This window comes from Protopterus annectens, chromosome 17.part0, assembly GCF_019279795.1.
Source record: "Protopterus annectens isolate FY-2018-M chromosome 17.part0, PAN1.0, whole genome shotgun sequence".
In the NCBI taxonomy this organism is placed as follows: Eukaryota; Metazoa; Chordata; order Ceratodontiformes; family Protopteridae; genus Protopterus; species Protopterus annectens.
In genome coordinates this window covers 711287477-711314716 of record NC_056751.1, presented here as the reverse complement: position 1 = coordinate 711314716, position 27240 = coordinate 711287477, and the positions used below count along the sequence as shown (strand labels likewise).

The window sequence follows — 27240 nt, the reverse complement described above, 5'->3', positions numbered from 1 at the left end:
CAAGAAATCTGGGGAAAATCAAAAATAATAAGTGAACAAAGGCCAAAAATAGGAACAGATTTTAAATATTGTTAAAAGTTGCTAGAATGATGGATTTTGCATTACTGTATATTTTCTGAAGGATATGGAGTCTGAAAATTCAAATCTCCATCATTATTTAGAGACTTAAATCTTCAGTGATTTGCCAGAAAACTACATGTGTTATGGAAGAAAGACCAAAAATATAAAACAGAAATCTGGACGTTCCGCAAAAATCTAGACAGTTGAGAGGGTATGGTCATGTACACTATGCAAAGAATGTACATGCTTCCACATGCAGAATGAAACGTTTATGATTGTGAATGGTGACAGGTGTACAGTACCTGGAAGTTCATTAGAGGTGCTTAACTATCCATCCTGAAAACTGGTCTGATGAAGTTCCATTGAGAACAAGATTGCTTATTATCATCTCTTTTATTGTTATTTTTATTAAATTCTGCTTTATTTTCACTAGCCTGTTCTTTTTTATTTTGTTTTTCAATTTAGCCAGTTCGCGAGTTTGTTGGTTCCTTTTTGTAGTCCTAGAAAAGTATCACATCTAACTTTTAAATACAAGAAGAAGGGTGCAGCAACTGCCTTATTGGCTTTATGTGTTATGATACATTTTGTACTGTTGATGGGAACATAAAGCTCCGTTTGTGCTGAAACACAGTCGCAAGTATGGAGGACAGGAAGATGCTGGTGCAGTTATGTGATATATGCCATGCCAGTCAGGTACAGTGCTTGGCAGGTAGTATATACAGGATACAAGTGACAGATGAGGTTGAGTAGGTATTCTACAGAGCATGTAGTAACTAAAAGGTAGGATGTGTTGCAGATATTATGCCAGGTAGGTCGAGTGCAAAGTATGCAATGTATACAATGATGATGGCAAGTACGCTGCGTCAGATAACACAAACATAGGGAAAAATACATACTGAGTGGGTCATTATGGGTATATGATGGGCTACTTCAAAAACCTAAGCTGTGATCTGTACTAAGCAGGTACAGGGAGAGGATATAGTCAGTTTTAAATGGGAGGAGACTTGCAATGTTACAGTGATAACAGGGAATGCTGGGCCTTTCATAACGGAGGCTGCAGAATAGTGAGTGATGTACTTATTCAGGCTGAGTTGTCCATTGCTCAGTAACCATATCTCAGTGTGGCCTCACATCCAAAAATTACGTAGTCCAAGCAATTTTCAGTGTAATTAACAGACTAAGGATATAATTAATGATCATACAGACACACACACATGCATGTGGACATGTATAAGCCCACACACACACACACACACACACACACACACACACACACACACACACACACACACACACACACACACACACACACACACACACACACACACACACACACACACACACACACACACACACTTATGAAAATGGTTCCAGTAGTATTGTTTGAAAAAGGGGATAGCACACCTTAGCCATCTGCAACTACTTTTTTTTTTTTCAGATAGAGAGCTGGGGGTTACAAACTCCGGAAGCTTACAGAACATTACAGCATCATCTGTCAAGCTATTTTACCGTCGCATCATTCTGAGGCTTCTCAAAAACACTGGTGAGGTCCAGTGTTCTCTGCTATTGCCATATTAACTGGATAAGTATAGTGCAGAACTGTGGGTACTGGGTAGGATATAGTTTGTAATCTGAATTTGCGTGCAGAGTAAGAAAAGGGTTAGAAAAGATAAATAAACTGGGAGTAAGCTCCTATGACACCCAATGGATTGACAGCTGGCTCAACAATAGGACTGAAAAATCAAAACGGGGGAAATTGCCTTCACAAAGAGACCAGTCACACACAGAGTTCTGTGCTGGGATGTCACCGGTTTTGCATCTATTTTCCCCGAAGTAAAAGCCAATACCAAAGGGCTCTGGATGACTAAGTTTGCAAATAATTGCAGACTTGGACTAGTTGCTGAATCCCCAAATGACTTGGTCTTCCTGCAGGAAGGTTTGTCCCAAATATATAACTGGTGCCAAAATCATGGACTGGAACCAGTTAACAAAAAATGTATTATCTTCTCCTTTGAGAAGTCATCTACCTGGGGAACTACCACATTGATAATAAGTCCCCTAAGTGCTGGTCTGTTTCTTCAGAAACTTGTACACATTGACCTAATTTTCAACCAGCATGGGCCCATTGTCATAAGAAAGTCCTTCTTTACTGAACAGCATATAAACAAAAGGATTGTGTTTAGATCTGGGGATGCCATTGTCCCTCTTTTTTCATCTCTCATTAGGTCAGTCAGTGAGTATAATGCTCACTTTGGCATGTGTCTGGACAGACACATGCAACAGCTGGAATACTCAGAGATACCTTACTGAAAGGATACAAGTTCTAAATTGCATGGACTGACTCAAAGCCCTGTTACTACACAGAGTATCCTACAGAATGGTAAGAGGTGACCTTTGTCTGGTATACATCCTCAGATCCAGTCCTGATGGACCTACTGCACATTGGCAAGTCAAATGACATCAGAAATGCTCAGTTTAGGGATCTAAACCTCTTCTGCAACATTAGCAGAGCAATTTGGAGAGACAGGTTTATCTCGCAGAGGACAGCTGCTCTGGAACAGACCAACCCCCATCTGCATAAAACAAATCTCATCCTTGTTCATATTAAATCACAACTTGGATCTATGGATGAGAAACAGAAAATTTACCCCAGGACTATCCCCTGTACTACTAGAGACAGTTCTAAATGCTTTATCTCATGCATGGATCCCCTCAAATTGTCTATTCATGATCCCAGTTATTCTCATTAGAGGGAATATAGAATTATTGACCATGTTATTGACCATGGAATGGATAAGACAATCTAACACCAAATGGGATGGATTAATTCAAGCACCAAAAGGGAAATTAGCAAGGCTTAAAATAGCCCTTAAGGGCAACTAGCCTAGTACTTACCTATGATCCAATAAAAATATAGTAGATACTGGATGACACCTGGATCAGGATCTCTGCTGGCCATGTGCAACATGAACATATGGCTGCTACTGTACTGGACAGGTGTATGGTGAATATGTAATGGTCACAGAGTAGGACAAAAGGCATATGTTCTTAGGAAGACACTTGGTGATAGATTTGCTGCGGTCAGGGATACTAAGGTGTTTGTGTCAAGTACAGTGCAGCACACAAGCAAACTCTGGTCTTGGTGAGTTCTGTATGGAACCTGGGTTATTTTTTTTTTTTTTTTCAATAATAAATTTTTATTGTTTTATTATATTCCATACAAAATTAAAACAGATACAACATTAAAGAAAAACTGCCAACTAATGTAACTAATAATAACACCACAACATATATGCAATATTTACATGAATGCTTCCAAGTAATACATTAAATTATACAAGAATAATATAATAGTAGTTAAAATCAATTCGAATAATGAACAGTTTGCCATTACAGAGTCTTTTAAAAGTGTAAAAATAATTCTTGTTAAATGCAAATTTGAAATATTACGCTAATATAATATTAAAGACTTGTTCCCAAATTTTTGGATTATTAATATTTTTATTATGTTGATTCAAAAGTAATTTGTGGGCTACTGTATGTCTTATTGCTAATACTCTAAAGTTATTCCAGGAACCTGGGTTATTTTTAAAATTATGACAGAGATTGGTCCAGGGCGGGGTATGTAAAGAGACTAAGTATGCCTTCTATATGCAGATATAGCCTGAGGGGTAAGGCATGTACATCACAGGGTATGGTGCAGATACTGCCCCTATGCAAGCACATTCTAAGGAATGGGGTATGTACAGCACAAGACATGTGGCAGATACTGCCCTATGCAGACACATTCTAAGGAATGGGGAACATACAGCACAGGACATGCAACAGATACTACCCTGTGCAGGCACATTCTAAGGAATGGGGCACATACAGCACAGTACATAAGGCAGATACTGCCCCGTGCAGGCACATTCTAAGGAATGGGGCACATATAGTACAGTGCATAAGGCAGATACCTGTTGTAGGCTACAAACTCAAGTGTGATAGCCATTTCTGTGCATTTAAAGTGTTTTTTTTTTTTATTGTATCTACTTTATTTTCTGAAAAAAACAAAAAATAAAACAAAAAAAATACTTGTTTTGCTGCCTTTCTAAGCTAGTATAGTCCAGTTTTCAGGTTAGTGCTGAATTCAGGGCTGTGTTGCAAGTTTCTGTGTTAGCCCATACCTTACTTGGATAGCAGGAAGTTTCTCTGTTCAGCTATGAGAGAGGGGAGCTTTGAGCAGCCTATCTGTCCCTTGAGGAGTGGTTTCAGTCCAGAAATGAGTAGTTTATTGGCCAGTTTGGGCTAATTTCTATCTCTTTCATTTCCCTGCTATAAAACCTGCATTTGCAAGTGTTTTGCGCTTGTATACAGCTCAGCAAGCTCCTGCCTGGTGCCCTGCAGAGTTCTACAGCAGCAGAGAGACAAAAGAGAGACTTTGGAGTGATTATCATTTTTCTGCATTTTCTTGCTGCCTTTAGCTAATTTTTTAGCTAAGAATATAACACTCCCACTTTCTTCATCCCTGGGCAAATGAACAACAGCAGCAAAACCAATCATCTTTTAATGCTAAATATTAATATTAGAAGTATCAAAAATAAAATACCTGAACTCCAAGCCACAATGGCACACTACTCCCCAGTCATAGTTGCTTTAGCAGAAACCTGGCTAAATAAAAACATAGCTAACTCAGAAGTTTTCCCTACCGGCTACAGTATCATTAGACAAGACAGATGACTTCGTAAAGGGGGTGGAACTGCCTTACTGTACAAGTCCAACTTAACTGTAAGTCAATTACCAAATTCCTACCCTTCCCCCAATAATTGGGACATACTTATCTCACAACTTCAGCTTCACCCTAAAAAGGTAATCACCACAATTGTGATCTATATTCCACCTGGTAATACACCTGCTAGCCTTGAAGACGTCTTATCCTGGTGTTCTTCCACATACTCACAAGAAACCCTTATTCTGGGGGGCTTCAACCTAGATTGGTTCACTTGTATATCAGAACCACCAAGTTATCTAATAAATCTCCATGGCTACCAGCAGCTAGTCCAAATTCCAACTAGATGTGATAAAAAATCTAAAAGGGAATCCATCCTTGACTGGGTCCTAACTAACAACCCCACATTGTAACCTCACACAGGCAGACACCTTAAGTGACCACAACATAATATACTTTATACATAGTAGAACATGCATATCCAAAACCACTAACTATATATCCACTAGAAACACAAAAAAAAATTCTCTCCTGAGTTCCTCAACACTTTACTCTGTAACTGTGACTGGACCCCCCTCCCCCAAAACCCTCCCACTTGACCAGGCTGTAGCATATTTCAACAAAACATTTCTATAACACCTAGACACTGTCACTCCATTGCACACAATCAAGGTTAGAACCTCTACAAACCCCTGGCTCAGTAAAGAAACCAAACAAATCCTCAAGTCCAGAGACACTGCCTGACTCTACTATCAAAAAAATAAAGAAACACAAAGCCTAACTAAGTACCAAGAACTGCGCAACCATGCAATAAAATGCATTAGGCTAGACAGAAAATCCTACTACACAACATTACAAACTAAATACCAACACAACCCCCAACAATTTTGGAAAAATGTAAACCAACTACTAAAATCCTCCCAAAAGGCTACCCCCAAACCAACCACCCCTGACACTAAAGTTCCCATCGAAACACAATTCAACTCCCACTTTGTGAACTCAATTCTATCCTTAGTATCACAGGACAGTTCCTTCCTCACTAGCCCCCCCAACACAAATAACACTAATACAAGCTTTAACCTCAAAACAGTTTCCACCAATTCAATCAAAAGCATGCTCTCCAAACTAAAAACCTCATCAACAGCAACCGACCTACTCCCCAGCTATTTCTTGAAACTCACAGCAGATGCTATTGCTATCCCAGTCTCCACTCTCATAAACAGATCAATTGTTGAAAACTATGTGCCCAAACTCTGGAAAATATCCTATATTACACCCATATATAAAGGCAGGACCTCCACTGAACTTAATAACTACAGACCCATTGCTTTACTCTCCACCCTGGCCAAAATCCTAGAAAAATGCATACATACCCAGATGCTAAACTATCTCCTAGACAGCAACATCCTGTCACCTACTCAGCATGGTTACAGACCTGCCCATAGTACCACTACAGCCCTCCTCTGCTTCACAGCCACAGTAAACCATCTCAAAAATGAAGGCCTGCAGGTGTCAACTCTTTTTTTGGATATATCTAAAGCATTTGACACAGTTTCACACCAAATCCTGCTAAACAAACTAAACCAATATCATCTATCAAATTCCACTCTTACCTGGTTCCAAAGCTACTTAACTGACAGGTACCAAGCTGTGAAATGGGAAAATTCTCTCTCTCTCCTCAGCTGCCCATAACTATAGGAGTCCCACAGGGTTCTATCTTAGGACCACTACTATTCACAGTCCTCACAAATGACCGTCATGCCTCCACACAGCATGCATCTATCATTCAGTATACAGATGATACTACCTTAATCTGTGCTGCACAAAACATTCCCACCCTCCTGCAAACAACTCAACTAGCATTCTCTGATGTTGAAAACTACCTTACCAAAGCCCAACTTATCCTCAATCCAAAGAAAACTCAGCTTATGATTATAACCAGTTCTAACAAAAACACTGATAACAGTCAATTCACTATCTACTCCACAAATGCTACTCCAATCACTCCAGTGGCACAGGCTAAGCTATTGGGAATAACCATAGACTCCCACTTAAAATTTGATAGTTATCTCAACTTAACTATTAAAAAGTACATGCCAAACTGGGATCATGCTACCGTATCAAACCATTTCTTACCAACAACACAAGATCAGCCATTGCTCGCTCCCAACTTCTATCCACCCTACTCTGTGCATCTCCAATTCTGACTAATCTCAACAAAACTGAACTAAGCAAAATGGAAGCCTGCTATTACAGAATTGCCCACTTTGCTGCAAATTGCTCATGTAGAACTCATTACTGTACTGCTTTGAGACAGCTCCACTGGCTTGAACTGCCCAGCCTCCTAACTTACAATTAACTCTGTCTCTGTCATTCTATCTATTACCTCCCCAATAAGTGCCCTGCCCTCAAAAACCTAGTACAACATCACTCAGCCAAAAGGCCCCTTAGATCATCAAGCAAACTACTACTAGAAGTCACCAACATCTACATCTTTGGAGGTGCGCTATATAGTAGTTCAGTGGCTAAAAAATGGAACTCTGTCCCCACTAGCATTCAAAACACATCATCCAAAGCCTCCTTTAAAGACCTCATCAGGCAACATCTCAAGCACAGTTGGCAGTGCCATGATTGCTCCCCAGGCTAGTGAAAGCGGATATCATATACATACTAAATCTAGAGTACTTGATAATAGTTTTCAATCTTACTCACAAACACTGGCTAATCTACAGTGTATGTACTGCACCTGTGTACTATGTGTGTATTCTACCTGTGTTCCAAATTTCAGCTGTACACCACAAATCTATTAATTACCTTTATTTTTAAATTAATATTTTTTTGTTTGTTCTCTCCACTGTAACTGTTGATGTGCACATACCACTGTAAAAACATGTCTTTTGTAATTTGTGTGTATACTGATCATGTCTAACTAAATGTATCTGTAATTTTTTTTTGTGCAGCTTTTCTCCCCGGGCCTCTGCTGAAAAAGGGCCTTTTCTGCTCAGTCAGACACCCCCGGTTAACAAATGTAAAATAAATAAATTCCGCCTAAAACGCCGATTTTTAGAGTTTCTGTGATTTAAAAAGCTTGTTTCAGCTACATATTGTACTTATTTTACTGCCTGCACTTTAACAAAGTAGTTTTTTATGTTTAAATTACCTGTTTTAACTGTTGTAGGCTACATACTCAAGTGTGATAGCCATTTCTGTGCATGTAAAGTGTTTTTTTTTATTGTATCTGCTTTATTTTCTGAAAAAAACAAAAAAATATACTTGTTTTCCCACCTTTCTAAGCTAGTATACTCCAGTTTTCAGGTTAGTGCTGAATTCAGGGCTGTGTTACAAGTTTCTGTGTTTGCCCACACCTTGCTTGGATAGAAGGACGTTTGTCTGTTCACCTGTGAGAGAGGGGAGCTTTGAACAGCCTGTCTGTCCCTGAAGGAGTGGTTTCAGCCCAGAAATTAGTAGTTTATTGCCCATTTTGGGCTAATTTCTCTCTCTTTCATTTCCCTGCTATAAAACCTGCATTTGCGCAGTTTTGCGTGCCGGGCAGCACTGGTTAGCTGGGGTATAACTATTCCCGGCTCCACAAAGTCTACTCTTCAATTTTTCCCATGGAACTAGACAAACTTTCAACTTAAGCACTCAAAACATTCACTTCTTAGCTCAGCACTTGCTCAAAACTCATAGCAAGCACTAATAAACCTTAGCACTAGACCCCCCCTATACTGTAGAGAAGGACAAGGCTCTCTATTCGACCTTACCAGCCAATCAGTAAAACAGTTCACTGTACCTATCCAGGCATGTCCAAAGGGCAGTTTCAGGTGTACTCTCCGGTCCAACTTGTGAATTTGAGCATTTTGAGTCAATGTTACAACTGCCTCATGTACACAGACAACCCTCTCCTCCTACCACCAAACACTAATACATGCGAGAGATGCAATTATACAGCCAAACTGGAGGCTAAGCTCTCTCAACCCAAGACTGGACCAGGCAGTCAAGAGGAGAAGGGAATTACTTGCATCACACCACCAGTCTCACATAGACCTATGAAACCAGCACCGGCAAAAAACACACATAAATACACAAAAACCTACTCGGAGGCTCTAAATAAAAATCTGCAAAAGCAACAGAGACCTCCAAAGCAGACATCCAAGCAACCTCCACCCCCCAACACAAACCATGAAATGCATACTTCACAAAACCAGTGTGCCATGCAATCACAGCCCTTAAGGTAAAATAACATACCCAATACACTAGTAAAAGGTGACTCTATAGTCAGGGACACTGACATCTGACTCACTAGGCTGAACAAGGAGAAGGTTACGGTTAGCTGCCTGTCAGGTGCCAGGATCCGTCACATAACACAAGCACTCAGGTCACTCCAGAACAAGTACAAATACGACTCTGTCATTGTCCATGTTGGTGTGAATGACCTGAGCGTACCTCCCTGGACTACATGAAAAGAGACATGGAGGAGCTCTCTGATCACGTAACCCAGGCCGGTATGACCCTGAGCAGCATTCTGCCCTCACCAAGAATGATACCACGGTATAAAGACAAAAATTATCAATTTCAACAATTGGCTAAGCTTCTGGTGTCATTCAAAGGGGATCCAGTGTCTGTCAGCCTGGGATGACATGCTCAACAAGCCACGCTGCTTCACTAGAGATGGCTTGCACCTGTCACCCTTAGGCTTTCGAATACTGGCCAAGGCTTTTGCTGCCCCCATAGTGCCCTTTTTAGGCAAGGCACAAAAGACAAACGCACCGCTGTAAATAGCACAAGTAACATAAAACTGAGGGTAATGCTACTCAGTGCCAGAAGTCTAAACCTCAAAATGCACGCACTCAAGGCACTCCTCATTATGGAGAAAATCGATATATGTGCAGTAACAGAAACCTGGTTTAAGGCTCTAGAGAGCACCCCAGCACTACCAGGCTACAACTCATACCATACATTTCGGCCACAAAACCTGGACCAAAATACAAAAGGTGGGGATGTATCCATATTCATCAAGGATACCCACAACTCCAGGTTAGTGACACAGCACGATGCTTCAGCGATCATCCACGTGCAACTAACAACGGGCAAAACTGCAATCCAAATTGTAGCTTGCTACAAATCACAAACCATGTCCCAGGACCCCCATTCCGCATTTCTGGAAACACTGGGAAACATAAAAGTCCTACCAAACACCCTGATATTGGGTGATTTCAATTACCCAAACATTAACTGGGAGAACTACTCAAGTACTAACTCCATTGCCCAACATCTCCTAGAATTTATAAACTCACAACACCCTGGATCAACTGGTCAACACCCCACCAGAGGTGATAACATATTGGACCTGGTCATCACCAACATGGGTGACCAGTGTTCCACACTGGATGTCAACCCCTCGCTGGTTAGATCTGACCATAAACTAATCACTTTGAATATCCACATTCCTCCCCCACCCCCGGTCAAAGAAACCACCATGAAAAACTTTTCAAAAGCAAACTTCACGTTACTGAAGACCGAGGTGGAAAGTTTCAAAGCTCCACACTAAAGGATAATGCTGTACAAGCTGCAAAATCCTTTACAAGTGCACTCTACAGGCACCTACAAGAATGCATGGATCATGCTATCCCATGCAAAACCAAGACTCACTTCTCCAAGAAAAGGAAACCAGTCTGATGGAACCCCGACATAAACAAGCTATACAATAGGAGGAGGAATCTAGTACAAAAAAGAGTAAAATCCAAAGAAGAGAAGACATCCCTAATCAGTATCAGTGAGAAACTATGATCCCTCATAAAATCATCCAAGGCTAGCTTCGAAAGAAAAATTGCCAAGGACTCCAAAGATAACCACAAGGCATTCTTTAGCTATGTCAAGAATCTAAGTGGCAATTCTCAGATCTGCTTGGAGTTAGTGCAGAATGGCACAAAATACACTGAACCGACCGATATCGCCAACATCCTGGCAGAAAGGTTCAGTGCAGACTTCACCCCCCTCTTACCCCCAAAAGGGCCCATAATCATACCAGAAGAATGTAGCGCCCCTGAAATCACAGACACTCAGGTTAAATAGCCCTCTCCAAAGCCAAAAACACAGCATCAGTGGGAAAAGACAAAGATGAACTAACCCCTCACCTAAACACACTGTTCAAACTCAGCCTCTCCACAGGCTACGTGCCCATAAAGTGGTGCACAGCAACGGTTATTCTGCTCCACAAAGGTGGAGCCACAACAGACCCCGGGAACTATCGCGCTATAAGCCTAACTAGCTTGGTCTGCAAGGCTATGGAGTGCATCATCATGGATCTCATTAACAAACAATGGGAACCTCCAAACACTGGACCCTACCCAGTTCATCTTTAAGGACAGATCATGCCTCCTAAACCTGGTGGACTTTTCTGAGACAGTTACCAAGGCTATAGATGAGGGAAAGGTGGTCCACACAGCCTACCTAGACCTCACAAAGGCTTTCGACACCATTCCCCATTCAGGTATTATAGACAAGCTCACCAGCCTGAACATAAACTCCTACATCACGAGATGGGTTGCCAACTGGCTCACAGGCAGAACCCACATGGTAAGAGTTGCAGGAGCTAGGTCTGACTCTAAACCAGTTACAAGTGGCGTTCCCCAGGGCTCAGTCCTAGGACCCCTCCTGTTCGGCATATACTTCTCAGAGGTACAGGCAAGAACAGGAGGACTATGGCTGACCAAGTTCACAAATGCCTGCAAACTAGGGCTATAACTGACTCTCCGGCTGGCACAGACATCCTGCAAAAGGGAATAACCAAGACAGATACTTGGTGTCAAAACCATGGCCTCAAGCTAAATGCCAAAAAGTGCATAGTCATCCCCTTTGGAAAAAACATAGTACCCACAAACTACCACATAGGTGGTAGCCCCCTAAATACGGAAGACGTAATAAGGGATCTGGGAACCCAAGTAGATAGTAACCTCTCCTTTGACAATTACATTGCCAAAGTGGTGAGAAAATCCTTCTATGTGGCCCACCTAATCACAAAAGGGTTTGTATCCAGATCAAAGGAGGTCATTGTGCCCCTCTACGCATCACTCAGACCCATCACAGAGTACAATGCCACATTTGGGATGTACCTTACAAGACACTTGCAACATCTGGAAAGACCGCAGAAGTACCTCACCAAGAGGATCACTGGCCTCAGACAGATTCCCCATGCAGCTCGAATGAAGAAACTCCAGCTATACTTGGTTGCATACCGCCTACTCAGAGGTGATCTCTGCCTGACATACAAGGCCATGTACAACCCAGAATTGATGGACATGCTCCACCTAAAGAAAACCATATCCCCTCGAGCCACATGCTCTAGGGATCTAAACATCACCACAACAATAAATAGGACATGCAGGAGGGATAGATTCCTGTCCCAGAGACTTCCCATGGTCTGGAACAGGATTCCAATCTACATTAGGCAGAGCTCCTTGCTAAGCCTCTTCAAGAGAAACCTTGACGAGTGGATGGGAAACAAAGTATACCCCAGGGATCACTTCAATAGCTGTGCTGGACAAAGGCGCAGGGAACTAATCTAAGGGGGCGGCGAAAGCCAACACTTTCTGACTAGGCTTATAAATGCCTTCGGGCAGATAGCCTAGTACCAACCTATGAACCTATACTCCCCTGTGCAGGCAGATTCTAAGGAATGAGGCACATATAGCACAGGACATGTGGCAGATACTGCCCCGTGCAGGCACATTCTAAGGAATGGGGCACATATGACACAGTACATAAGGCAGATACTGCCCTGTGCAGGCACATTCTAAGGAATTGGGTATGTACAGCACAGGACATGTGGCAGATACTGCCCTGTGTTGGTACATTCTGAGAAATGAAAGACATGCAGGGTAGTGCAGGGCATGAAGCAGATACAACGCTGTGGGGGACAGTCTGAGGAGTGAGGCACATGTGACACAAGGCTTTGGGTAACTACACAGACGGTGCAGGGTAGGATATCTGATAAATGTTGTGCTAAGGGTAATATAGTAGAGGTAGCATGGTATGTACATGGTAGGGCATGAGACCGACACTGTGCTAAAGGAAGGTATGATGTGTGGCAAGTGACAGGTGAAGCGCAGTACATATAGCAGATACTAAAAAGTAATCCATGGAGGTAGCAAAGGCAAAAGCATGGGGCTAGTGTTGGAGACGGGATTTAAATAAGTCTCCCAAGGCTGAAGCAGGCAAGCATATCAAAGCATGAGTCCCTTTGTACTGTAATGAAGGGTAAAAAAGTAACATCATTAGTGAGGGGAGAAGGTATGTCAAGAAAGTGACGGGCAAAAATGGACAAGAGTAGAGGTAGTGATTTCAGGATTATGCTTTGCAATGTCAAAAGGCCAGTTATAAAAATATAAAAAGTGAGTCAGTTTGCATGCAATACATAAAACAGGGAAGTACATATGCTGTAGGCATAAAAAGGACAGGATGATCATTAGATGAATGAAAGAAGTATATGTGTATATATATATATATATATATATATATATATATATATATATATATATATATATATATATATATATATAATATGGGTCTAGGATATATGGCCAAAAATCCATTTCGCGGAAAATTTCTGACATAGGGTCCAAATCGCCAAAAATCCATTTGGCCAAAAACACTAATGACAGTGTATATGCCCTGTTCCCCACTGTAGTGTGATCTTGGAGTGAGAATATTAAAGTAGGAGGGTGTGGGGGTGTGTGGGGTGAAGCCCAGCACCTAATTAGGTTTAGAACTACTTCCTGGTAGTATGAATAGCAGTTAGACAATATTAAATAATGGCAGACATTACTAAACTGAACTGGGTGGGGGGCTTTGGGTGTAGCTAGGCATACTCAGTGTACTGAAATTAGTACATTTTTTTCTGAGCATCTCTTGCAAATGTCAACACTCAAAAAGCACAGAATGTTTACAACTGTGTAAATGAATATTCACAGTATAGTGGTGCACAAAGAATTCTTGTGCAAAAGGAATACACCTCTAAAACTAGATTTTTATGGAAATAACTTGTAACAGTTGAAAATAACGTGCTTCTGCCCATGCGTCTAGGGGTAGCATTTTGAGAGCTGAGTACATTTTTAAACTGACAAGTGGGTAGTGGGGGCAACAACATTAGGTTTGAGTACAAAATGTAAATCTCTGGCTACACCCGTCCACCCTACTTTATTATTCTCACTCCAAGATCGCATTACAGTGGGGAACAGGGCATATACACTGTCATTAGTGTTTTCGGCCAAATTGATTTTCGGCGATTTGGACCATCTGTAACAAATTTTCGGCCAAATGGATTTTCAGCCATATATCCTAGGCCCATATATATATATATATATATATATATATATATATATATATATACAGGAAAGTCCATTTTAAGCAAGCTGTCCTTACTGGACATAGATATTTTACAGAGGGGACCAGAGGAGAAACGCATCAGAAGGCGGGGAGCAATTGCTCCTTGATTTTGCTTTGTGTTTTTGGTACAGTCAATATTTTGTCACAGTTGTACAGAAATCTTTAAATATAACTTTTAACAAAAATGAATACTTTTTATGTATTAAAAGAAGAGGAACACCTCATTAGCTGTTCTCCACTGCACTTTACGGCAGCAAAAAAAAAAAACTAAATTTGTAGCAACAGAAAAATAACTAGATTATTGGGTCACAAATAGAAATAATAGACTTTCAAATGATAAACCTCACTTAATTTTACTTTGTGATATTTTAGCTGTAGGACCATGAAGGACTTTGACTCCTAGGTGCTGGAACAGCTCATCAGCATTTTTTCTATCAGTATTTTGGCATTGCTTCATTGGTCCCACCAAGGCTGCTGTGTTTAGTGGTGTTAAAGGGAAACCTAGATGTTCTTCGTGTTTCACTGTTGCAATCCTGACTTGTTAGATTTTCTGCCATGAAAGCTCTTGGCCGGCCCGACTACCAGAGAAAAATTTTCCTCCTTCCTAGACTGGCAGATGGCCTAACTGATGTCAGTATGCCTGGGTATGTAGCTGGCAGATGGCCTAACTGATGTCAGTATGCCTGGGTATGTAGCTGGCAGATGGCCTAACTGATGTCAGTATGCCTGGGTATGTAGCTGGCAGATGGCCTAACTGATGTCAGTATGCCTGGGTATGTAGATGGCAGATGGCCTAACTGATGTCAGTATGCCTGGGTATGTAGCTGGCAGATGGCCTAACTGATGTCAGTATGCCTGGGTATGTAGCTGGCAGATGGCCTAACTGATGTCAGTATGCCTGGGTATGTAGGGAGCCAGCCTACCTCATAAAATCAGTATTTTCTTGCCATCTGAGCCTAAAGCAGTGTTCTAGTGCATTGGTCGGTCCGCACTAGAGAGGTCTTCAGAAAGATAAGTATCCCATTGGGAAGCCCCATTCTTTTGTTTAAACTCATATCAGATAAAGTAAATAATTTTCTGTGATGTGGTAAACAAATCCCACACAGAGGCTTCCACTCACTTTGTATCACCTGCTTAGGCCCAGACCACAACATACCTAGCTGCCACTTTTACACCCATTATAACTCTAGGATAATCAGACATAGGGCCAATATTTTAGCTAGATTCCTTAGTCTTGAATCGTCTCATCAGTGTCCAACAGCGTCCGCTGGTCATCCAGAGGTTGAGCAGCCTAGGCGTAAGAGAGAAAAAGAAAAGAGACTGTAGCTTAGGCCTGCGGACAATGACCATTCTCAGTCTATTTCTCCCTCTGGGCTTGTGCTCATTGAAGAAGGTGAGGCGCTTTTGCAGCCCCCTAATCTGTCTGAAGTGGTGCTGCAAGACTGTGTTAAGACCCATTCAGAGTCAGACATGCCATCGGGTCCCTTGACTTCTGCACAAGCTCATGCTTTCAGCTCATGAGTCGGGTCTGGGGCCACTCAGCAGACCTCTGCTTCCAAACAGCACTCTATTTCAGATGATGCTTCTCTGTGGCTTCAGCCTACACCTGTTCATCTTTTGTACAGAGAGACAGGCGTCAGGATGTCAGACGTCCTTAGGCCCAAAGCCAAAGCACCTCCTAAGAAAAGTACCTCTGCAAGGCCTTTGCCTAGGCCTACCAGTTCCCTTTCTCAGAGATACCAACAGGACTTAATTAAACTAGCAGATGACCTGATCTCCACAGTTAGGTCTAGGCAAGCACCTGGAGATGTCTTCCCAGGTAAAAGGAAAAGGGATCCTACCTCTGAAGCCTTCCCAAACCCTTTTGAATCTGATGAGGATTCAGACTTTGAGGGGTCTGGTTCTGAAGAAAGACCTTCCCTCACATCTTTAAAGGATTCAAATTCAAAGGAGAATCTACCCTCAGCTCCCCCCCCCAAAGGATATCACCTTTGGAAAGACTTTCCATGCTATGAGAGAACATTTTCAGTGGGAGGCACAGGAATACCCTTAGTCAAAAAAGAGGGTTAGGGAGTTCCTGGAAATGCCATAGCACAAACCTCTGGGAATTCCACCCATTTAAGAAGTGGTTGAAGATGTCTTCCAGGTTTCCTCTTTAAATCCTTACTCACTTCCCCTAGCCCCTCGAAAACCAAACAGGTTCTACAGGTTGCAGGATTTCCAATAAGTACCTTTTCAAAAATCCATCTGCTGATCCAGAGGTGGTCACTCCAGGACCCAAAGGAGCCAGAGCCAGTTCCTCTAGGAAACCCGTTACCTACAAATAAAGAGAGCAGGACCCTTGATAGATTTGGGAAAAAAGTTTGTACATCAGCCATTCTTACCGTGAGGGCTTTCTACTGTCAGTTTCACATGATTAAATATTAGCAAACTATTCTGGATCAACTAAAACAAAAATATTTCTTCCCTAGGAGGTAAAAACCTTGCTAAAGAACTTTTGGATCTCCGCCACTCCAGTTATCAGGTAGCTAGGCATTCCTTACAATGTGGCTATGACAATATGGAGGATCTTCAGAAAGGTAAAGGGTTCTATTCCAGGTTATTCCTGGTTCCCAGAAAAGAAGGCTCTTGTTGGCCTATCCTGGACCTGTCTAATCTCAATCAATTTCTCCAGGTACCAAAATTCAAAATGTTGACTCTTCAAAACTATTACTAATGATACCCTCTCAGGCTTTTATGGTTTCCTGGATCTAAAGGATGCCTACCTATAACACAGAAACTTTCTTCGCTTCAGAGCAGGTTCCAGCCACTGTCTTTTGTCAGCACTGCCCTTTGGCTTATCTACTGCTCCAAGGGTTTTCTTAAAGTGCTTAGCCCCTGCATCCACTTTCTGCAGGACCAGAGGGATCCAGATATACCCCTACCTGGATGACTGCAAGATATAGCCCACAAGTTTGCCAAAGCTTCACAGAGATCTGGAGTTTACCCAAGATCTACTGAACTCCCTTGGCTTCACAATAAATTTGCAAAAATCTGATACTGTTCCAGCCAACAGGATAGTCTTCCAGGGGGCACTCCTGGACTTCTGACTTCAAAAGCCTTCCTTCCCCCAGACAAGGCCTCTTTTCTGATCAACTACTTTCAGACAATCCAGCAGAAATGATCCATCTCAGCCAGAGAGTTTCTGCGGGCAGTGGAATATATGGCCTCATGCATCCTCATGGTTCCCTGGCCAAATTGCATGTGAGAAAACTACAGTGGTAACTGAAAAATGTATGGTGTCAACAATCTCAGCCCCTAGAGACTGAGATTCAGCTGCTCCCTTGTCTCGAGCAGGAGTTTGCATGGTGGAAACAGGCATGTGCCCAAAATCAAGGCCTTCCATTCAAATTCATTCCTCAGGGTCAAACTCTCACCACAGATGCCTCAGAGATAGCCTGTTGTGCTCACTTTCAATGATTTCAATCTCAAGGGAAGTGAGAGGCTCAGTTCAGGGACAGGCACATAAACTGGAAAGATCTTATGGCAGTGTGTAAAAAGGCCTGATAGTATTCAAGGAAGAATGTGAACCAGGGGTCTTGCTGATCAAAACAGACAACACCACAGTAGTGTGAACCAACAAGAGGAAACTCACAAATGCCATAAAAATCCAACAAAACAATAAATATGAGCAGAGAAAGCAGGCAAAATCCATTTTATTAACAAAACAGTGAGCACTTTTGTCTTGTACAATTCCAAAACTTCATCAGACAGTGCCATTACTAACTGCCCCATTTAAATAACATCATCAAACACATGATCAATGACATCAACCTCATAAATATTCGTAAGTTACATCATGAATGAACCACCCCTCCAAAGTGCTTAAAGGATGTAATAAACCATGATTTAAAACATAGCAATTTAATATGGAACCTTTAAAAACTTAATACTTTTCCTAAAACCTTTTGTGAAACGTATAAAACTACAAGATTCAAACTTATGCTTATTTAAATTTAAAACCCATTAATATTGTATAATAAAAACTTCTATCTTGAATACAGGCATATTACAAACACTGCTTACTCAGCTCCATATAAAGCCAACAAACCCAGTCTATACTTATGTATTTATTATATACTAACTCGTATACAAAATAAATGAAAACTAAAAAATAAATGTATTAAAAATCAGTGATTTAGTAAATAATCTTGTGGAGAATGTTCTACTGGAAGCATATAAAACAGCTTAAAGATATTCAAATATTATTCCTATTATACATTACAGCACCCAAAACAGGGACTTGAACCCTGGACCATCAGATTGAGAGTCTAATGCTCTACCAGTTGTGCTAAATAGGATTTCTAGACAATTACCGTTTTAAAGCATTTAATTTAAGAAGACAATTTACTGAACTGTACTCATTTAAACCTGATAGGGAGTAAGGATTCAGTAATATCTGTCGTATTAATTCTCTTTTTTCTAACTGTAACATTTATGAACCACCTCTTGGGCTTACAGCAACCTGCTCAATTAAAAGTTGTGGCCGTCATAGGACATCGCATGCTTGGCCAGTGCACTAGTGGGTTTCTGCTTCCTGATAGCATGTTCGTGTTCACAAATTCTATCCCTAACAGACCTTTCAGTTTTACCAACATAATATGACATGCATAACTGACATAAAGCAAGGTATACTACTCCTTTTGAATTACAGTTGTATGCACCTTTTAAATTATATTTGACACCTCGAATATCAAAACTCTGACAAACTAAAATTAGTTTACAAATCCTGCATGCACCACATTTTCTCATTCCCGTTACGTTGCTATGTGCATCCTGTTCTTTATATTGTAAAATGGTTTTTAAATTACTAGCTGTCCTTTCTACTATTTTTGGTTTTTACTGCACATCCTCCTCAATAATCTCCAGTTTTTATATATGATGTATTTAATAAGCACATACTCAGCAGTAAAAGTCGTAATAAAACTAGAAATAAAATCATCATTATATAAAGAGGCAGTTTCAACAGTAGTTGCAGCCTTTCTTCCTAATATATATGGTAAAAATCCCATAATTTATCTTTCTAGTTACCTCATCTATAATATCATGTATGAGGCTACATGCATACCCACTAGCAATGAACATCTCCTTCAGCTTTTGACAGTCACTCTGAAAGTCATCATCCAACATGACCATTCTAACAGCACACACTAGTTGCCCTTTTACAACTGATTTTTATAATTAGGGTGAGAGCTTTTAAATTGCAGAAAGGAATTAGAATAGGTGATTTTTCTATGAATGGTAGAAAATCTAACTTGCAAAACATCCTTTCTTAAACCGACATCCAGATAGGCAATACTGTGCGTCTGTACTTCATGTGTAAACTTTAAAGAAGTTGTGGTTGTACCAAGATATGCAACAAAATCATAAAGCATTTCCAGTTTTCCTGTCCATAAGATAAAGACAGCATCTAAATAACACACATAAATGCTCAAATACTGTTTAAAAACATCATTCTCCATATTATACTTTACTAAATTGGCAAACTTGGTGCCACAGGGTGACCCCATAGCTACCACTACTTTTTGCAGGAACTATCTTCCATCAAAAAATATATAATTTATTTATTTTTATTTATTTTATTTTATATTTGTTTACCGGGATAGTCTGACTGGACTGGGTCCATTTACAGCAGAGGCCTAGGGAGAAAAGCTCTATTTCAAAAAGGTCTACATACAAATTAATATAATCCTGTGGCACACCATTAGTGACTAAAAATTCACTAATCATAACTATCCCTTCCTCCTGAGGAATAACTGAAAACAAGTCCTTAACATCAGTGGTAAGAAAGCATTCTTGCTCATTGTATTCAACTGTATTCATTAATTCCAAAAAATACCAAGAGTCTTTACAAATATGAATTTCCTGCTGCATAAACACTTTTAACTTATTATCTAGATATTTGGCATATGTGAAAGTGATGGCATTACGGCCATCATCAATAGGTCTCATAGGTGGATTTTGTATTCTCCTTATGAATTTTGGAGGCACCAGAAATGGTTGGGGTAGTAGGAGAATTCATTACTAAATAATTATAAATAACTAAGGTATTTCTATTCTCCAAAAACATGTTATGAAGTAATAAGCCAACCTTCCAATAAACAATGTTTATCTGATTAATGGAGACTTCTTCATAAGTATCCGTTTCCAAAACTTCATTCATCCTAAGATTATAATCATAAGCATTTATTACCACCAATCCACCCCCTTTATCTGGCTTCAGAAACATTGTATTCTGTTGCTTTAAAAATGCTAAAACAGCCCTTTCAGCACTAGTTAAATTATCCTTTAACAGTTTCCTGTTATGGGTTGATAGCCTATACTTGAAGTCAAGCTCACATAACTTCTCAAATAGCAATAGTGTGGGGTGTAGTGGTGAATTAAACATGCTTGATATATGTAAATTATCACTATCAACCACCATACTATTCATAAAAATCTGTTTAAAATTTAACTTCCATAAAAACAATTTCAAGTCAACAATGGTGGTATCAATGCTGGCTCTTTTCACAGGTACAAAGTTAAGTCATTTGGCCCAAAAGTCTATTATTTCAACATCAATGACAGTCTGCGAAAAAGTATTAATATTAAAATCACCAGTGCTACTGGAGACTATAACTGGCTGTAAATTGTCAAGCTGTTGCTGTTGTTCATAGGTTCATAGATTTGTACTAGGCTAACTGCCCTTTTGATGCATTTTTTTAAGCCTAGCCAGTTACCCCATGTGAGAATCAAACGCTGCACCTTGTGTCTGCAAGGTGAATACCTTAACAATTATGCCAACCTCCCACCAGGTTGTGACTCAATCACAGGCATATTGTCTATGTTATAATAAATCAGTTCTTCCTCCATCAGTAATTGTTCCTCCCCCGATGCCCTCTCTTTTGTGGGAACACCCTTCTTTGGTTGCGTCTGGATGGGACATAAATATCCTGTTGGTTATTATTGTCTGCACCTACTGGTCCATGATTATTATGCTGCTGTCTAATACGCTCTGACCTTCATTGCTCAAGAAACTGATGATGGTCATGTATATTGAGGGAGCCAGCATCATCTTCATTACTCTCAACATTGCCTTCATCAGTACAATAACCAACATTATTCTCTTCTGGGATGTTGTCAGCATCAGCTCTTGATAGCTGCCAACCTGTCCATTGTTGCCCCTTAGGTGGTTTAGTGTAGGCCAGGGGTGTCAAACTCAATCACATAAGGAGCCGAAATAAAAACACATAGGCTAAGGCGCGGGCCAAATTTTTTATTATTATTTTTTTTTATTAAGATATATTTATATGTGTACTAAGACTGGCAGAAGTAAAGATACTTCATCATCCTGAGAGACCATATCTCACGCCATCCTGGTGCATTAAGGTCCATCAGCGCCATCACTGTGTGCCTTAGCAAAGTGCATTAATCATGTTCTGAAAATAACAAAAAGCACAAAACAAAGTATACTATAAGCAAAAAAGTTCAAAAACAGTTATTTTTTTAATACATTGAAATTGCTCACCTACTTGATTTCTGGCCAGATGTCTGAGACTGTTTTCCTCTGGTTAGTGAGTCAATGTCTGGTTTTATGTCTTGTGCTGTGGCAACCCGCAAAACAATGTGGAGGTTTTAATTTGTGATGCATGATCTGTGCATGTTCTTGTTTAGATTCATTATTGAAAACATCTGTTCGCACAGATAGGTACTCCCAAACATGGACATAACATGGGCAGCATGAAGTCTTAGCTGTGGCATCAAGTCAGGGGGCAGTAGACTGTGATCTGGACATCCTGGAACTTTGCTTGGCTTGAAGCTCTATCAGCTCCATCTGAAGGTGATGGAAAGGATTGGCAAAGATGTCAAAGCCACAGTGCTGTGCTCTGAAGTCAGAGAAGCACAGATCAAACTCATCAATTAACTGGCTCGAGCACAAGGAAAAGCAGTGGATAAGGAGGCCAAGATACACTGACAAACAGGAATTGGGCAAGATTGTCCTGTTCTAGTTGGGACTTCCATAAGAAAGTTTGATGACTTGTTTGTATCCCTGCAGCCTCTGATTCAGTTGGTCGAGATGCTCTGTTAAATCACACATCATAGCAAAATCACAAAGCCAGGTTGGATCTGACAAGTTAGGCAAGGGCTTTCCTTTACTTTGCATGAAAAGAGCGATTTGCTTCATGAGCTCAAAAAATCATTTGAGGACTTTGCTCCTGCTAAGCCACCTTACCTCTGTGTTGTCATGCATGTCTCTATCCTCTGCACCTACCTCCTGTAAAAACAGCTGGAACTGGCGATGATTCAGGCCACGTGCTCATGTAAAGTTTACTGTATTATATTATCCATTTCAAGAACCTTACCACACATAGCTTCTTGATGGATAATGCAATGATAGGTAATCAGATGTGTGTGGCAGTCATTATTTAGCATTTTCTCCTTCATTAGTCCAACCAAGCCTTTTTTTCTCACACATTGCAGGTACACCATCAGTAGTTAGCCCCACCAACTTTTCCCAGGGTAAATTAATATTATTTATGGACTTCTCCACCACCTCAAAAATTTCCTTCCCTGTTGTCGTCCCATGCATTGCAGCTACACCCAAGAGTTCCTCAGTGACAGAGAAGTCCGTCTTCACTGCTCGTATAAAAATGGACAACTGTGCGGTATCAGTATTTTCTGTGCTTTCATCGACAGCTAATGAAAAAGCTAGATAACACATGCCTCTTCAGCTAGCTGTGTTGTTAGATTTCCTGCAAGCTCTCAAACTCAATCTGCAATGGTATTTCTTGACAAACTGACGTTTTGGAAAGTCTGCATCTGGTCAGGGCACACCTGCTCACACACTTTTAGCATGCATTGCTTCAAAAAGGCACCCTCTGAAAAACACCTGGAAGCTCTTGCAATTTCTTCAGCCACAATATAGCCAGCTTTCACTGCTGCATCATTTTTTTTGCTGTAGCTTTAGTAAACATGTTCTGCTGTGAATTTGTCTTTCGTGAAGTGTATATTTAGCATACTTGGCTCCATGTTTGGTTCAAAATGCCTACGTATATTGTGCTCCTTCACCACTAACACCATCTCATAACACAAAATACACACCAGTTTGCCTTCACTTTCTCATCTTTCATTAAATTGTCTCCCTTCTGCGTTAACTTTTCTTTCGAACATTTTGATTACCAGATTCATGGATGTTGGCCTTGGGTAAAGGTGCTCCATCAGGGATGATGCTCACCACCACATTAGAATCTAATGCTACTATTTCAGCATCTTCAATCTATCTAAACTAGGTAGGAAGTGCACCACCCTGCATCAGCTTTTCCTTCGGATATTTGCTAGATTCACGGATGTTGGCCTTGAGTAATGGTGCTCCATGCAGGCACACAAGGATGGCGCTGACACAGCCCGCTGATGATCACTCTCCTCTCCACCACATGTTATGCACCATTCAGGCACACAGGGATGATGCTGACACAGCTGTCTGACGATCACTCTCCTCGCCACCAGATTATGCACCATTCAGGCAAATAGGGGTTACGATGACACAGTGTGTCTTATAACAGCACAGTCTGCTAAAAGATGTAAGCTTCCAAATAAATACAAAAAAAAAGAATACAACTCCTCTGCCATTCACTTCTTTTCACCACTTTAATCGCTGTATGACCCATTCATGCACACAGGGATGATGCTGACACAGCTGGTCAGCTGTCCTCACCATGGGCCACATAAAACGTCCAGGTGGGCCAGATTTGGCCCACGGGCCTTGTGTATGACACATGTGGTGTAGGCAGTACTTCTTTTATAACCCTCCTTGTCCTTACTAAGCTTTCTTATTTTATTGTCCTCCAGGGCAAGAAGATTGTGCTCAGTGCTGGAATATATCCATTAATGCTCATAACCATATCTCTCATAAGCCTTGTGTTGTTTTATAGAGGCTTCAAGTGTATCTAAATCAACAGCCAGTGATTCAGTGTCTTTGTTATTGTATTATATGAGCACCTCAAGAAATCAACAGCCATGTTGATTGAAAAGATTAATTAACTCCAAATGCAAGGGGGAATTGTCCTCCAGGCCAGTGGGGTAATGCCATAATCTTAACCCCTTTGGTATAACTTTATGCTTCAAACATTCTCTCAAGTAAGCATTTTCTAACTGCAGTTTCTTAAAATGATACAGTTTATTATCAGATAAAGTCAGTTTATCATGCAAAGAGTTGTTATTGAGCTGTGTATTAGAAAATTGGTTAGAGAAATTAATACCTGCCTCCAGTCATTCTCTAAATGATGGTGCTTGCCAAGCCTGCCCAGGATTAAATTCAGAACCAGATAAATTAAAAATATTAGAATTTACTGCATTCCTTGCCTCTATGCCATTCTGCTGTGTGGAAAAAGTCTGAAACGCTTGCTGCTGCCTTAGAACTGGTGTTGTAGAAACATCCACCAAAGTAACTTCTCCACCGGATGGAGAGACAACTCTATTAACCTGTTTTGAAGCATGCAAACTATTGAGGTAGACAGATAGAAGTCCCACCCTTTGTGACAGCTGATGTATTAAAGCAGTAAGATTCCCACTAGGCTACTGTGTTTCATCAGATGCACTGCCTTGTGTTACAAGCAGTTGAGAGGTTCCCTGCATTTCAAGCTGCTCCATATTCATGAACACCCACAAAACTGATGCAAACCAACAAGAGGAAACTCGCAAATGCCGTAAAAATCCAATGAACAATGAATATGTGTAGAGAAAACAGGCAAAATCCATTTTATTAACAAAATAGTGAGAGCTTTTGTTCATCTTGTACAATTCCAAAACTTCATCAGACAGTGCCATTACTAACTGTCCTGTTTAAATATCATCAAACACATGATTAGTGACATCAGCCTCATAAATATTTATAAATATTCATAAACTACATCATAAATGAACCACCCCATCCAACGCGCTTAAAGTATTTAATAAACCATGATTTAAAACACACAATTTAATACAGAACCTTTAAAAACGTAACACCTTTCATGAAACATATAAAACTATAAATAAGATTCAAACTTATGCTTATATAAACTTTAAACGCATTAATCTTGTATAATAAAAACTTATATCTTGAATACAGGCATATTCAAGCACTGCTTACCCTGCTTGATATAAAGCCAACAAACCCAGTCTATACTTATGTATTTATTATATACTAACAAAATACCAAAATAAATAAAAACTAAAAAATAAATGTTAAAAATCAGTGATTTAATAAATAATTTTGTGGAGAATGTCCTACTGGAAACATGTAAAACAGCCTAAAAATATTCAAATATTATTCCTATTATACATTAGGGTACCCAAAACAGGGACTTGAACCCTGGACCATCAGATTGAGAGTCTAATGCTCTACTAGATGAGCTACATACGATTTCCAGAAAATGAACCTTTATAAAGCATTTAATTTAAGAAGACAATATACTGAGCTGTGCTCATTTAAACCTGACCAAGAAAAAGCATTCTATAATAGTTGCCATATTAATTTTCTTTTTTCTAACTGTAACGTCCATGAGCTACCTCTTGGATTTACAGCAACCTGCTCAATTATTGAATACTTAAAGTTGTGGCCGTCATAGGACATTGCATGCTTGGCCATTGCGCTAGTGGTTTTCTTCTTCCTGAGAGCATATTCGTGTTCACAAATTCTATCCCTAACAAACCTTTCAGTTTTACCAACATAGTATGACATGCATAACTGACATAAAGCAAGGTATACTACTACTTTTGAATTACAATTATATATACCTTTCAAATTATATTTGACACCCTGGATATCAAAACTCTGACAAACTAAAATTAGTTTACAAATCCTGCATGTTCCACATTTTCTCATTCCCGTTACGTTGCTATGTGCATCCTGATCTTTATATTGTAAAATGTTTTTTAAATTACTAGCTGTCCTTTCTACTATTTTTGGTTTTTGCTGCACTATTTGCCTAAGAGTAACATCCTCCTTGATAATGCCCCAATTTTTATATATGATGCTTCTAATAAGTGTGTACTCAGCAGTAAAAGTATTAATAAAACTAGAAATAAAATTGGACTGTTCATCCCTATGTAAAGAGGCACTTTCAATCGTAGTTACAGCTTTTCTTTGCAATATAGGGGTAAAAAAATCTATAATTTTTCTTTCTAGTTACCTCATTTATAAGATCATCTGTGAGGCTACATGGTCACCCTACCTAAACAAGTAGGGGGGCACTCACTCCTACACTCTGTGCCACCTAGTGATGCAAGTCTGGGAAACTGTTCACTCTCTGAGACTGCATCTCTTGACTCAGTACATTCCAGGGGTTCAAAATACTCTTGCAGATCATCTCAGCATAAAATTGATGGATCCCCACAAATGGCATCTGCATTGGGAATTTTTTCTCAGCATTGCCCAGAGATGGGAGTTCTACAGATAAGACTTTTTGCACCAAGGAAAACCCCCAGCTAAAAAGGTTCTGCTCAAGGATCAAACAGAGATCAGCCTGGAGAGGGGATGCCTTCTCTTTCCCTTGGACAGTACTGATAGCCCCAGACTGGCCCAAGTAGCACTGGTATCCTCTTCTTCTCAAATTAACCAACCAGAGTCCATGTCTGCTGCCTCAAAGAGTCTGTCATCTCTCTCAGGATAAGGGAAGGATGGTGCATCCCAACATGCAGATGCTCAGTCTTTCAGTCTGGGTAATTCCACAGCACTCAGCAACAAGCTTAACCTGAGCAAACCGGTCCAGGGCATTCTCCAGGAATCTAGAATGCCTAGCACTAGGAAATCATACTCAACTAAGTGGAAAAGAAAAGATTTTCTATCTGGTGCCAGTAGCAGCACCACAATCCTTACTCTGTCCACATTGCTACCATTTACTATTACCTGGCTAGTCTGGTTAATAAAGGCCTTTCCTATTCCTCCATTAAAATTCATGCATCTGCCTTTTTGGCCTGTATACATACTCCTGCTCCTCCTGTCTTTTCACATTCCCTGATAAGACAATTTCTTAGGAGTCATTCAGTCATACTGCCCAGAAGGCAACCTACTCCTCCATGGGACC

At 40.4% G+C, this 27240-nt stretch overlaps 1 protein-coding gene across 1 annotated transcript in view; it reads left to right on the top strand.

The window, feature by feature from the left end:
* The window catches only part of IGSF8 (immunoglobulin superfamily member 8), a 500226-nt gene that overhangs the window by 282330 nt on the left and 190656 nt on the right, over positions 1–27240 (top strand). The gene's annotated exons all lie outside the window — the stretch shown is intronic.